At 42.9% G+C, this 14,423-nt stretch overlaps 1 protein-coding gene across 2 annotated transcripts in view; it reads left to right on the plus strand.

The window, feature by feature from the left end:
• Nucleotides 1-7,683: 7,683 nt before the first annotated feature.
• Nucleotides 7,684-14,423, plus strand: part of AGBL3 (AGBL carboxypeptidase 3) — a 134,134-nt gene continuing 127,394 nt past the window's right edge. For both annotated transcript variants that reach the window (XM_075343804.1, XM_075343805.1), the window contains exon 1: nt 7,684-7,774. The gene's annotated coding sequence lies outside the window, so the exon portion shown is untranslated. The remainder of the gene's footprint in view (nt 7,775-14,423) is intronic.

The following is a 14,423-nucleotide window of genomic DNA, read 5'->3' on the forward strand; positions in this document are numbered from 1 at the left end:
CACATCAGATCACACTCACTCTCACACACACCTCACACATCACATCCATACACTCACAACATCCTGGGAAATCGCTTGCTTCTACACCGGCTCCGTCACGATCCCAGCAGCGCCAGACATAACCTTGCGATGCTGGGATCTTGACGGAGCCCGTGAACGCTGGTAACCATTATACACATCGGGTAACTAAGGTCCCTTAGTTACCCGATGTGTATCATAGTTACCAGTGTACACCGGCTCCCGGTACACATGTGCAGGGAGCCGGCATTATACTCCTCTCCCCCCAGGACTACTCCTCCTATTACAGTCCTCCTATTATACTCCTCTCTGAGTATAATAGGAGAAGTATTATAGCATGGGGGATGTAGCACGATGGGGGGTGCACAACATGGGGGATGTAGCACGATAGGGTGCGCAGCATGGGGGATGTAGCACGATGGGGAGTGCGCAGCATGGGGGATGTAGCACGATGGGGGGTGCGCAGCATGGGGGATGGAGCATGATGGGGAGTGCGCAGCATGGAGGATGGAGCACGATGGGGAGTGTGCAGCATGGAGGATGGAGCACGATGGGGGGTGCGCAGCATGGGGGATGGAGCACGATGGGGGGTGCGCAGCATGGGGGATGTAGCACGATGGGGAGTGCGCAGCATGGCGGATGGAGCACGATGGCGGGTGCGCAGCATGGGGGATGTAGCACGATGGGGAGTGCGCAGCATGGGGGATGTAGCACGATGGGGGATGTAGCACGATGGGGGATGTAGCACGATGGGGGGTGCGCAGCATGGGGGATGTAGCACGATGGGGAGTGCGCAGCATGGGGGATGTAGCACGATAGGGAGTGCGCAGCATGGGGGATGTAGCACGATGGGGAGTGCGCAGCATGGGGGATGTAGCACGATGGGGAGTGCGCAGCATGGCGGATGTAGCACGATGGGGAGTGCGCAGCATGGCGGATGGAGCACGATGGCGGGTGCGCAGCATGGGGGATGTAGCACGATGGGGAGTGCGCAGCATGGGGGATGTAGCACGATGGGGGAAGTAGCACGATGGGGGATGTAGCACGATGGGGGGTGCGCAGCATGGGGGATGTAGCACGATGGGGAGTGCGCAGCATGGGGGATGTAGCACGATGGGGAGTGCGCAGCATGGGGGATGGAGCATGATGGGGAGTGCGCAGCATGGAGGATGGAGCACGATGGGGAGTGCGCAGCATGGTGGATGGAGCACGATGGGGAGTGCGCAGCATGGGGGATGGAGCACGATGGGGGGTGCGCAGCATGGGGGATGGAGCACGATGGGGAATGCGCAGCATAGGGGATGGGGCATGATGGGGGGTGCGCAGCATGGGGGATGGCGCACGATGGGAGGTGCACACCTCCCCCCAACACACACACACACACACACACACAGGGAACCACAAACACCGCCATACACAGACACCCACACACACAGACAACGCTGCACACACACAACACCCAACACACAAACACCGCGGCATACATAAATATACACACATACCGCACAACACACACATTGCACAAAACATACCTCCCCCCAAAACACACCACACTCACACAAACCGCGCAACACACACACACACAACGCGACAGACACACAGCGCTCCACAAACAACACAACACACATACAACACCGCTCTCACCCCCCGCCACACCCAGACAACACCCAGAACATGTACAGCGCCTACACAAACACTTGGTAACTACACACAACAACATCTATATATATATATAACAAAAATCATACATGAACTACACAATACGTAAATTCTAGAATACCCAATGCGTAGAATCGGGCCACCTTCTAGTAGTAGTTATATTCTTGTACATAGGGGCAGTATTATAGTAGTTATATTCTTGTACATAGGAGCAGTATTATAGTAGTTATATTCTTGTACATAGGAGCAGTATTATAGTAGTTATATTCTTGTACATAAAGGCAGTATTATAGTAGTTATATTCTTGTACACAGGGGCAGTATTATAGTAGTTATATTCTTGCACATAGGGGCAGTATTATAGTAGTTATATTCTTGTACACAGGGGCAGTATTATAGTAGTTATATTCTTGTACATAGGAGCAGTATTATAGTAGTTATATTCTTGTACATAGGGGCAGTATTATAGTAGTTATATTCTTGTACATAGGGGGCAGTATTATAGTAGTTATATTCTTGTACATAGGAGCAGTATTATAGTAGTTATATTCTTGTATATAGGGGCAGTATTATAGTAGTTATATTCTTGTACATAGGGGCAGTATTATAGTAGTTATATTCTTGTACATAGGAGCAGTATTATAGTAGTTATATTCTTGTACATAGGAGCAGTATTATAGTAGTTATATTCTTGTATATAGGGGCAGTATTATAGTAGTTATATTCTTGTACATAGGGGCAGTATTATAGTAGTTATATTCTTGTACACAGGGGCAGTATTATAGTAGTTATATTCTTGCACATAGGGGCAGTATTATAGTAGTTATATTCTTGTACACAGGGGCAGTATTATAGTAGTTATATTCTTGTACATAGGAGCAGTATTATAGCAGTTATATTCTTGTACATAGGGGCAGTATTATAGTAGTTATATTCTTGTACATAGAGGGCAGTATTATAGTAGTTATATTCTTGTACATAGGGGCAGTATTATAGTAGTTATATTCTTGTACATAGGAGCAGTATTATAGTAGTTATATTCTTGTACATAGGGGCAGTATTATAGTAGTTATATTCTTGTACATAGGGGGCAGTATTATAGTAGTTATATTCTTGTACATAGGGGCAGTGTTATAGTAGTTATATTCTTGTACATAGGGGCAGTATTATAGTAGTTATATTCTTGTACACAGGAGCAGTATTATAGCAGTTATATTCTTGTACATAGGGGCAGTATTATAGTAGTTATATTCTTGTACACAGGAGCAGTATTATAGCAGTTATATTCTTGTACATAGGGGCAGTATTATAGTAGTTATATTCTTGTACATAGAGGGCAGTATTATAGTAGTTATATTCTTGTACATAGGGGGCAGTATTATAGTAGTTATATTCTTGTACATAGGGGCAATATTATAGTAGTTATATTCTTGTCCATAGGAGCAGTATTATAGTAGTTATATTCTTGTACATAGGAGTAGTATTATAGTAGTTATATTCTTGTACATAGGGGCAGTATTATAGTAGTTATATTCTTGTACATAGGGGCAGTATTATAGTAGTTATATTCTTGTACATAGGGGCAGTATTATAGTAGTTATATTCTTGTACACAGGGGCAGTATTATAGTAGTTATATTCTTGCACATAGGGGCAGTATTATAGTAGTTATATTCTTGTACACAGGGGCAGTATTATAGTAGTTATATTCTTGTACATAGGAGCAGTATTATAGTAGTTATATTCTTGTACATAGGGGCAGTATTATAGTAGTTATATTCTTGTACATAGGGGCAGTATTATAGTAGTTATATTCTTCTACATAGGGGGCAGTATTATTGTAGTTATATTCTTGTACATAGGGGCAGTATTATAGTAGTTATATTCTTGTACATAGGGGCAGTATTATAGTAGTTATATTCTTGTACATAGGGGGCAGTATTATAGTAGTTATATTCTTGTACATAGGGGCAGTGTTATAGTAGTTATATTCTTGTACATAGGGGCAGTATTATAGTAGTTATATTCTTGTACATAGGGGCAGTATTATAGTAGTTATATTCTTGTACATAGGGGGCAGTATTATAGTAGTTATATTCTTGTACATAGGGGCAGTATTATAGTAGTTATATTCTTGTACAAAGGGGCAATATTATAGTAGTTATATTCTTGTACATAGGAGCAGTATTATAGTAGTTATATTCTTGTACATAGGAGTAGTATTATAGTAGTTATATTCTTGTACATAGGGGCAGTATTATAGTAGTTATATTCATGTACATAGGGGCAGTATTATAGTAGTTATATTCTTGTACATAGGGGCAGTATTATAGTAGTTATATTCTTGTACACAGGGGCAGTATTATAGTAGTTATATTCTTGCACATAGGGGCAGTATTATAGTAGTTATATTCTTGTACACAGGGGCAGTATTATAGTAGTTATATTCTTGTACATAGGAGCAGTATTATAGTAGTTATATTCTTGTACATAGGGGCAGTATTATAGTAGTTATATTCTTGTACATAGGGGCAGTATTATAGTAGTTATATTCTTCTACATAGGGACAGTATTATAGTAGTTATATTGTTTAATAATATTTAAAAAATGGTAATTCAACATAATTTGCAGTTGCTTTCATTTGAACTTTGATATTACATGAAAATAAAGTGGAAAAATCTCAGCATTGCTTTTACTTCACACCTCACAATCACTAAATATACGCAATGGGAAATATTTATAAATCACATTATAATAAGTTTAGGGATGACAGATTTCCTCCAGAAGACAGCGAGTGATTCAATTTGTTCGGATGCAGCATAAAATCTGCGCCATCTGCTATGTAAACAAGTCATGCTCTGTGGCTGTAATGCAAGTTAATCGACTTATCTTCCGAATCAGATAAGAACATTTTGGAGAAAAATAGGAAATACTGTAAGTATAGGTAAGGTGAAGGGACTCTCTCAAGATGATGAGCCCAGTGTCCCAACTATTAGGTATAAGGATGTCATAAAAGGGGAGCGCCTGCTCTTGGGATCTCTTCTACTAAGGCTCCCACTATGGAGAACCGAGCTGAGTATTATATGGTCGTCCATTGATTTAACTAGGTGGCATGTAATTCTTCATTATTCCACTAGAGGCCACTGCAGGGAAACTGTGTGGTTTTCACAAATCCTGATTACAGGGTGTTTCAGTAGTTGGTAGTTGAACTATCTGGTGGTTTTATTTATAGAAAGGTTTAATTCTATTATTTTTAGCTCTTTTTAGCCCAAAATAAATGTCACCAACATCAACGTGATCCATTAATTGTTTTATTACAACTGCCGTACTACTGTCCCAGTTGAGTTAGAAATGATGTAATTTTATCTCTTTCTGGCTCAGGATATTCATGAGTTTTGTGGGCCGGGTTGTACTTTAGAATGACATCTTTCATTCTTCCCAATATTGTATTGGAAAATAGGAAAAAAATTCCACGTGCAGTGAAATTGCAAAAAAGTGCAATTGCACGATTGTTTTTGAGGTTTTTTTATTCACCGTATTCACTATACGGTAAAAATGACGTGTCAGTATGATTCTCTAGGTCAGTACGAGTTCACCACCAAATATGAATACTATTACTTTTATCTAAGGGCTGAAATAAAATTCCGAAATTTGATAAAAAAAAAATGCACTTTTGGCGCTATTTTCCCAACCCGTAGCGTTCTCATTTTTCGTAGTCTGGGAATCAGCGATGGCTTCGTTTTTTCGTCTTGAGCTGACGTTTTCAATTACACCATTTTTGTGCGGATGTTATGTTTTGATCGCCTCTTATTGCATGATTAAAAAATGTTGCGGCGACCAAAAAACGTAATTTTGGCGTTTGGAATTTTTTCTCGTCCGTGTACTGATCAGATTAATTGATTTAATATTTTGATAGATCGGGCGTTTCTGAACAAGGCAATACCAAATATGTGTATATTTTTTTTTTTATTGTTTTATTCTCAATGGGGCAAAAGGGGGGTGATTTGAACCTTTAGGTTTTTTTTATTTTTTTAAAACTCTTTATTTAACTTTTTTTTTTACTGATTTTACCAGTTCCCCTTGTGGACTTTATGACTGCAGTGTCTGATCATTTCTACTGATCAGAGCGAAGCTTCAGCTAAAAGAAAAATAAAATGAAATAAAAAGGCAAATATATATAAGTAAAAGAAATTATATTTATATATATATATATATATATATAAATATAGATATATATAGATATAGATATATATATATTATACAGTATGTGTATAATTAAATAAAAAATATATATATTTTGTTCAAAAATAAAATAAGTAAATATATAAAAGTATAAGCTAAAAGAAAAACCAAATTAAATTAAAACTAATTTTATATATATAATATATATATATATTATTATTTTTTTTAAATAAAATAAATAAATATACATAAAAATGTAAGCTAAAAGAAAACTAAATGAAAAATAGGTGTATAATTTAAAAAAAAGTGTATTTACATTAAAAAATTATTTTAATATATATACCCTTTTTTTATTTAATCATACATTTTTTTCATTTATTCAATGTTAGTTTTCTTTTAGCTTACATTTTTTATATATTTTATTTTTAATCACATATATTTTTTTATTTATTTTTTATATTTAATTTATATATATATATATATATTTTTTTATATCTATCTTGGACCGTGAAGAAGGCGGCTTTCACTGCCGAAACGCGTTGTCTGTGATACATTTGTCCTGCATTTACTTTATGTCCTCAGCTCATATTTTTAATTTTTTAATTTTTTTTCTACGAATACATTTGCAAGTTTTATGCCACCTGGATTTTCCGATTCTTTGCTGGATCTCTTCTATTCTATATATATGTAAAATATATATATATATATATATATATATATATATATATATATATATATATATATATATATATATATATATATAATATAATAATTTTGGAGGTTTAATTTTTTTTTTTTTACCGTTACGGGTTTTTATTTACCGGACGGGTTAGACAATTATATATTTTGATAGATTGGCCTTTTACATGTATTTTATATATATATATATATATATATATATATATATATATATAATATTACTGGGAAAAAGGGGGATGAATTTGTTTTTTTGGTTTCTCTTTGTTTTTATTTTGTTTGTTAGGGTTTTGAACCTGCAATCATTTGATCAGTTTAGTATATACCGCCATCTTACTATATCGTGGTGTATAGAGAAAATGACGTTTTCCCATGAAGTCTTATACTGGGGTGGTCTTCCCAGTTCACAGGACCCTTCAGCCCGTGTCCGGCCGCCATGATAACCCATCAGCATCCCTCGATTGTGTCGTAAAGGGGGCTGGCAATGTGTGGATGGAAAGAGACCCCCTGGACAGCGCGACCTTTCCCAAAAATATATGAAAAAGTGATTTAACCATCATATATACCCCAAATTGGTATTAAACTACAACTCACCACAAAAAAACAAACTCTCATCGATCAAAAAATAAAAAAGACACGGGTCCTAGAAAATGGCGAAACAGACCCCCCCCCGAAGAACGTGTGTGTTGTGAAGGGGTTAAGCGTGGTGCTTTTTATTCATGCCTTTCCCTTCATGACCACCAGTTATGTCAGAGAATGTCGGTCGTCGTGGTCTCGATAAATCTCCATTTTGAGTCAGATTTATCAAACCTACCGTAATATGCAAGGAAAATTCTGAGGAGTTTCCCATGACAACCAATCACATTCCCGCGCTCATTTTTCATTGGCCCTTAGAGAAATGAAAGCAGCACCCTTATTGGTTGCTATGCGCAGCTGTTCTACTACTGTGTGCGCACCACAACCAGCGGCAAAAAGAAGCAGCCTCAACAACTGGTGGGCGTGGTTATATACTTTTTAACCAATCCTATTGTGGCTTTAGACCGAGGCTTGGAACGCAGCAGAGCAGGTGTTTGGTAGTCATGGAGATAAGTATACACAGACTCACCGGAGCTGGCACATGGCCCGGGGGAGGAGGAGGAGGAGGAGGACCTGGAGGATGAGCTGCGCTTTCTAGGACGTGAGGAGCAGAGAGGATGCACAGGAAAGCCCGGAGGGGAGGAGGTGAGTCTGTACATGGGGGGCTGTGATGGGGAAAGATGGAGGGGCTTCTCAGAGGTAGGGGGAGACGGCTGGGGGGGAATTAGGGGATTATGCCTATTACTTTCCATTATATCTCTATATATTCTGCAGTCTGGTGGTGATATAACGAGTATATACTATATACTGAGATGTATGCGTATACCACACAGGAGGGGGCGCACACAGCGTCACCAATATGGCCTGTTATACCATCTGCTACTATGGGACACAGATACTGTCTATTGTCACACCCCAAATATATTCAGACCCCCCAGAGAAGACCTGAAATAAATACAGATTGTCCTAGACCCCCTAATTTAATAAAGACCCCCAGAGAAGTATAGACCCTTAAAAACTGAAGACCCCTTAAATATGTAGACCCCAAGACAAGACCCCCTAAGTAACCCCCTAGAACACACCCCCTAAATAAATACAGATCCTCTATCATACAGACCCCAGACACCTCCCCCCCCCCTGCTTGCAGACCCTAGACCAGAACTAAAGACCCCCGAAATAAGACCAGACCCCTAAAAGTACAAACCACCAGACCACACCCCCTAAATAAATACAGACCTTCTCAATAAATTCAGATTATCCTAGACCCCCTAATCTAATAAAGACCCCAGAGGAATACAGACCCTTAAACTGAAGGCCCCCTAAATATATGTAGACCCCCTAACTACAACCCCCCAGAACACACCTTCTAAATAAATCCACTCTCTAAATAAATACAGAACCTGTAACATACAGACCCCAGACACCTCCACCTGCCTGCAGACCCTAGACCAGAAATGCAGACCCCCTAACCAAAACCCCTAAGTACAAACCCTCCAGAGCACACCCTCTTAACAAATTCAGACCCCCTAATAAAGAACTCCCTGTATATACACCACCCCAGATCACAGCCCCTAAATAAATACAGACCCTCTAAATAAACCCCCCAATCTAATAAGTCCCCAGAGAAATACAGATCCTCTAAAACTTATACTCCTAAATAAATGAAGACCGCCTAAGTACAACCCACCAGAACACACCCAGTATATAAATACGGACCCCCCTAATAGAGACCTCCCCATAAGTACTACCCCCCCAGACCACACCCTCTAAATACATACAGACTGCCCTAGACCCCCACCAGTAATAATAATAAATATCCCAGAGGAATACAACCTTTAAAAACTGAGATACCCTAAATAAATTTAGACACCCTAGACCAGCCCCCTAAGTACACCCCCCAGAACGCACCCACTAAATAAAAGCAGACCCTCTAAAATACAGACTCCTCCCCCTGCTTGCAGACTCTAGACTGGACCTAAAAGGCCCTGTACACGATTTACAGTATAACACAAAAGTCAGTACACCCCTCACATTTCTGTAAATATATTATGATATCTTTTCCTGGGAGTACACCGTAGATCTGACCACGTGATACAATGTACAGTATCAGTGTGCAGCTTGTATACAATGTACAGTGTCAGTGTGCAGCTTGTGTAACAGGGTAAATAACTCAGCACTCAGCCATTAAAGGGGTTTTCCACCACTAGGACAACCCCTTCTGATTCCAAATGTTTCCCCCAGGTAAAGTAACAAAGTCTATACTCACCTCCCGTACCGGCACCATTCCGGCGGTGCCACGGTTCGTGTTCCTGGGGCTTACATGACATTACGTGAGTCCCTCATCCAATTAGCGCCGGCTTCTGTGTGCCCGCCTTTGAACCAAACGAGTTGTATTGTTTGGCCGGAAGCTTTCTGATTCTGATGATGGACCTCTGCACTTTACAGAGCGGTGCGGCCCCTTCTTATACACCAGGAACGTCCGATCTAATCCAGGTGCCTTCAATAGATGTGAAGACCACCCCTCTCAATAACTGGTGATGACCCCTCAGTACTAGTGCGGGAAAGAAAAAGCTCTGATGCTGATGACCAAGTAAGCACAGCAAAACTCAGAGGAACTCCCCCAAATGACCTCCACCTTTTATTAAAGGCACCGTCTGCCATAGTCATCATACATCTTTATAGGAGGGGGGGTTATGTTGTAAATTACATAATAATTGATACCTGAGGTCACCACTAGAAGGCGCTCACGGTACAGGAATGTATACAGCTTGTTGGGAACCTAAAGGGGTTTTCCACTACTTTTTCACCCCCTTGCCATATGTCATAGCTTTTCAAAACAATGCATTTTGTAATATACTTGTATTAGATGTACAGCTTCTATGAGCTGCAAAATTCTGCATAGAATGATGATCCCCTAGTGGTGACTGCAGGAATCGGCTGTCCTATAGTGAAAGTGCAGTATGGCAGGTGGATAAATGCTGGATGAATAGAACTTAAAGGAGTATTCCCATCGATATTAGCAGGACATACTATACAAACATCTCTTTATGATTGGGGGTCCAACCTCCGATCCTGACAATGAAGATGGCACATGCTTCCCCTTCGGTCTCTGGATCGGTGGCTGTGCCAGCGTGATAGCTACGAAGAAGCCATCCCTCAACCCAACCTCTACCTCCATCTATTACCCCTGATCATCACTCCCATTCATTTCCAAACTCCTTGAACAGCACGTCCATGCTGAACTTTCCTCCCACCTGTCATCTAACGCGCTCTTCAACAACCTCCGATCCTGACAATGAAGATGGCACATGCTTCCCCCTCGGTAGCCAGATCGGTGGCTCTGCCATCATGATGGCTAAGAAGAAGCCATCCCTCATCCCGACCTCTACCTCCAGCTATTACCATTTATCACTGATCCTGTTCACTTCCAAACTCCTTGAACAGCACGTCCATTCTGAACTTTCCACCCACCTGTCATCTAACTCGCTCTTTGACAACCCACAATCTGGCTTCTGTCCCCACCACTCCACTGAAGATGCCCTGACCAAAATTACTCACGACTTACTGCCATAGCGAACATATTCTCTATTCTTCTCCTACTAGACGTGTCCTCTGCCTTTGACACTGTCAACCACTCCATCGTACTACAGATCCTCTCATCCTCCAGTGCCAAAGACCTTGCCCTCTCCTCGACCACCTCATACATTTCCAACTGCACATTCAGCGTCTCGCACTCCCTCGCTACCTCCTCATCCCGCCCTCTCTCTGTCGGTGTCCATCAAGGCTCTGTCTTGGGACCCCTACTTTTTTCCATCTACACCTTTGGCTTGGGACAACCCATAAAGTCCCATGCCTCCCGGTACCACCTGTATGCTGATGATACTCAGATCTACCTTTCTGGCCCAAAGTCACCGCTCTGTTGTTCAGAATCCCAGAGTGCCTATCGGCCATATCCTCCTTTTTCTCCTGTCGCTTCCTAAAAGTCAATGTGGACAAATCTGAACTCCTCATCTTTCCTCCATCTCACCTATCTCACCTGCCCGATCTGTCAGTTACAATAAAAAATATCACGTTCTCCCCTGTAGCAGAAGTCCACTGCCTCGGAGTAACCCTCGACTCTGCTCTGTACTTCAAACTGCACATCCAAGCTCTCGCCACCTCCTGCCGCCTCTATCTCAAAAATATTTCCAGAATCCGTCCCTTCTCAACCCTAAATCTAATAAAATACTAGTGTTTGCCCTTGTCATCTCCCAACTTGACAATTGTAAGCCATCCATATTCTGTCTCTTCTGTATATCTTCGAACTAATCTCCCGATATCATTACACACGTAATCTCTGATCCCACCCCAAGACCACACTTATTCGTTCCTCACCCAGTCGTCTCCGACACGTCTCCCCCATCATCTGGAATTCTGTGCCCCAACACGTCCAATCATCCGCCACATTCGGAACCTTTCAGTCAGGACATGAAAACCCATCTCTTCAAAAAAAGATACAGCTTGCAGTGACCCTGCTGCCACCTTGACACCACCAGAGCTGTTGCCACCTCACCACCACCAGAGCTGTTGCCACCTCACCACCATCAGAGCTGTTGCCACCTCGCAACCACCAGAGCTGTTTCCGCCTCGCCACCACCAGAGCTGTTTCCGCCTCGCCACCACCGGAGCTGTTTCCGCCTCGCCACCACCGGAGCTGTTTCCGCCTCGCCACCACCGGAGCTGTTTCCGCCTCGCCACCACCGGAGCTGTTTCCGCCTCGCCACCACCGGAGCTGTTTCCGCCTCGCCACCACCGGAGCTGCTGCCGACTCACCACCACCGGAGCTGCTGCCGACTCACCACCACCGAAACTTCCAAAATCCCCCAACTTACTGTCTCCCTCTCCATTATTCTGTAGCCAATAAGCCCCCAAGGGCAGGGCTCTCTCACCTTTGGACCAGTCTGTCATTGTTAGTTTGTTCACTGTAGTTTTTATATTTTGTATTTCTATGTAACCCCCTCACATTTAAAGAACTGGGAATCAATGGTGCGCTATAAATTAATAATAATGATAATAATAAATTCGGAAAGTTAGAGGGGGTTCGACAGGCCAGCAATGGTTAGTGAGTACTGGGACTGATGAGGACCATTCCCCTCCTCCACTTTGTTTACACACATGGCGGTGAAGTCAATGATCTGTGTAGTTCTGCTTGGCCGGTCCACAAGTGACATTCCTGCACTGCGGGCTGTGAATGGCAGGACACGGCTGCGGTTACATTGTAAGCCTGTGGACAAATAGAAAGGTTGTACCGAAGAAAGGAAAGATTTACCTCCGGGATCAGGAAGCCGAACACACACACAGAGTCCTCGAAAAGCCGCCGAACCTGGTGTTTTTCTGTCTGCCCCGCAGTATATACACCTGTATGTGAACATACCGCCTTCCCTATACACCTGTATGTGAGCATACCGCCTTCCCTTAACACCTGTATGTGAGCATACCGCCTTCCCTATACACCTGTATGTGAGCATACCGCCTTCCCTGTACACCTGTATGTGACCATACCGCCTTCCCTATACTCCTGTATGTGACCATACCGCCTTCCCTATACACCTGTATGTGACCATACCGCCTTCCCTATACACCTGTATGTGACCATACCGCCTTCCCTATACTCCTGTATGTGACCATACCGCCTTCCCTATACACCTGTATGTGACCATACCGCCTTCCCTAGACACCTGTATGTGACCATACCGCCTTCCCTATACTCCTGTATGTGACCATACCGCCTTCCCTATACACCTGTATGTGACCATACCGCCTTCCCTATACACCTGTATGTGACCATACCGCCTTCCCTATACACCTGTATGTGACCATACCGCCTTTCCTATACTCCTGTATGTGACCATACCGCCTTCCCTATACTCCTGTATGTGAGCATACCGCCTTCCCTATACACCTGTATGTGACCATACCGCCTTCCCTATACACCTGTATGTGACCATACCGCCTTCCCTATACACCTGTATGTGACCATACCGCCTTCCCTATACTCCTGTATGTGACCATACCGCCTTCCCTATACTCCTGTATGTGACCATACCGCCTTCCCTATACACCTGTATGTGAGCATACCGCCTTCCCTATACACCTGTATGTGAGCATACCGCCTTCCCTATACACCTGTATGTGACCATACCGCCTTCCCTATACACCTGTATGTGAGCATACCGCCTTCCCTATACACCTGTATGTGAGCATACCGCCTTCCCTATACACCTGTATGTGATATACCGCCTTCCCTATACACCTGTATGTGACATACCGCCTTCCCTATACACCTGCATGTGATATACCGCCTTCCCTATACACCTGCATGTGAGCATACCGCCTTCCCTATACACCTGCATGTGAGCATACCGCCTTCCCTATACACCTGTATGTGAGCATACCGCCTTCCCTATACACCTGTATGTGAGCATACCGCCTTCCCTATACACCTGTATGTGAGCATACCGCCTTCCCTATACACCTGTATGTGAGCATACCGCCTTCCCTATACTCCTGTATGTGATATACCGCTTTCCCTATACACCTGTATGTGAGCATACCGCCTTCCCTATACACCTGTATGTGAGCATACCGCCTTCCCTATACACCTGTATGTGAGCATACCGCCTTCCCTATACTCCTGTATGTGATATACCGCTTTCCCTATACACCTGTATGTGAGCATACCGCCTTCCCTATACACCTGTATGTGAGCATACCGCCTTCCCTATACACCTGTATGTGAGCATACCGCCTTCCCTATACACCTGTATGTGACATACTGCCTTCCCTATACACCTGTATGTGAGCATACCGCCTTCCCTATACACCTGTATGTGAGCATACCGCCTTCCCTATACACCTGTATGTGAGCATACCGCCTTCCCTATACTCTTGTATGTGACCATACCGCCTTCCCTATACACCTGTATGTGACCATACCGCCTTCCCTATACACCTGTATGTGAGCATACCGCCTTCCCTATACACCTGTATGTGAGCATACCGCCTTCCCTATACTCCTGTATGTGACATACCGCCTTCCCTATACACCTGTATGTGAGCATACCGCCTTCCCTATACACCTGTATGTGAGCATACCGCCTTCCCTATACTCCTGTATGTGACATACCGCCTTCCCTATACACCTGTATGTGAGCATACCGCCTTCCCTATACACCTGTATGTGACATACCGCCTTCCCTATACACCTGTATGTGAGCATACCGCCTTCCCTATACACCTGTATGTGAGCATACCG

The sequence above is a fragment of the Anomaloglossus baeobatrachus genome, chromosome 4 (genome assembly GCF_048569485.1).
Source record: "Anomaloglossus baeobatrachus isolate aAnoBae1 chromosome 4, aAnoBae1.hap1, whole genome shotgun sequence".
Lineage (NCBI taxonomy): Eukaryota > Metazoa > Chordata > Amphibia > Anura > Aromobatidae > Anomaloglossus > Anomaloglossus baeobatrachus.